This window comes from Penaeus monodon, chromosome 22 (genome assembly GCF_015228065.2).
Source record: "Penaeus monodon isolate SGIC_2016 chromosome 22, NSTDA_Pmon_1, whole genome shotgun sequence".
NCBI lineage: Eukaryota > Metazoa > Arthropoda > Malacostraca > Decapoda > Penaeidae > Penaeus > Penaeus monodon.
This window is the reverse complement of record NC_051407.1, coordinates 27,959,873-27,960,263: the sequence shown is the minus strand read 5'-3', so window position 1 is coordinate 27,960,263 and position 391 is coordinate 27,959,873. Positions and strand designations below refer to the sequence as shown.

General features: G+C 66.5%; 1 protein-coding gene across 1 annotated transcript in view; it reads right to left on the bottom strand.

Annotated features, from left to right (window-relative positions):
* LOC119587069 (S phase cyclin A-associated protein in the endoplasmic reticulum-like) overlaps positions 1-391 on the bottom strand; it is a gene marked incomplete at its 5' end in the record, with an annotated part of 62,059 nt that overhangs the window by 47,359 nt on the left and 14,309 nt on the right.

Genomic DNA, 391 nt, shown 5'->3' with positions numbered 1-391 from the left:
CCTTCCCCCCCTCCTCCAACAGCCCTCTACCCCCCCACCCACCCCCACGCCCCCCAACTCCCGCTCCATCACTTCCTTCCCCCCCCCTCCCCCTCCAACACTACCCGCTCCACCACTCACTCTCTCTCCCCCATCACCCCATCTCCCCTTGCCCTCCCCCTACCCCTATCGCACCCCCCCCCCCGGCACCCACCCACAACGACCAGCCAGACATTACAGGATCAACGCTTAGGACACTGATTGCTTAAGAGGACTGCTTCCTCGGCTACAAGGGCGAGGCGAGCGACATCCCCGGCATTTCCTGTCAAAATAATACACCTGCCGAGGGGAACATCTCGCCCGCCCTCCGCCCCCTCGGTCGCGGCCCACGCACGCCCACCGCCCTGGCCGC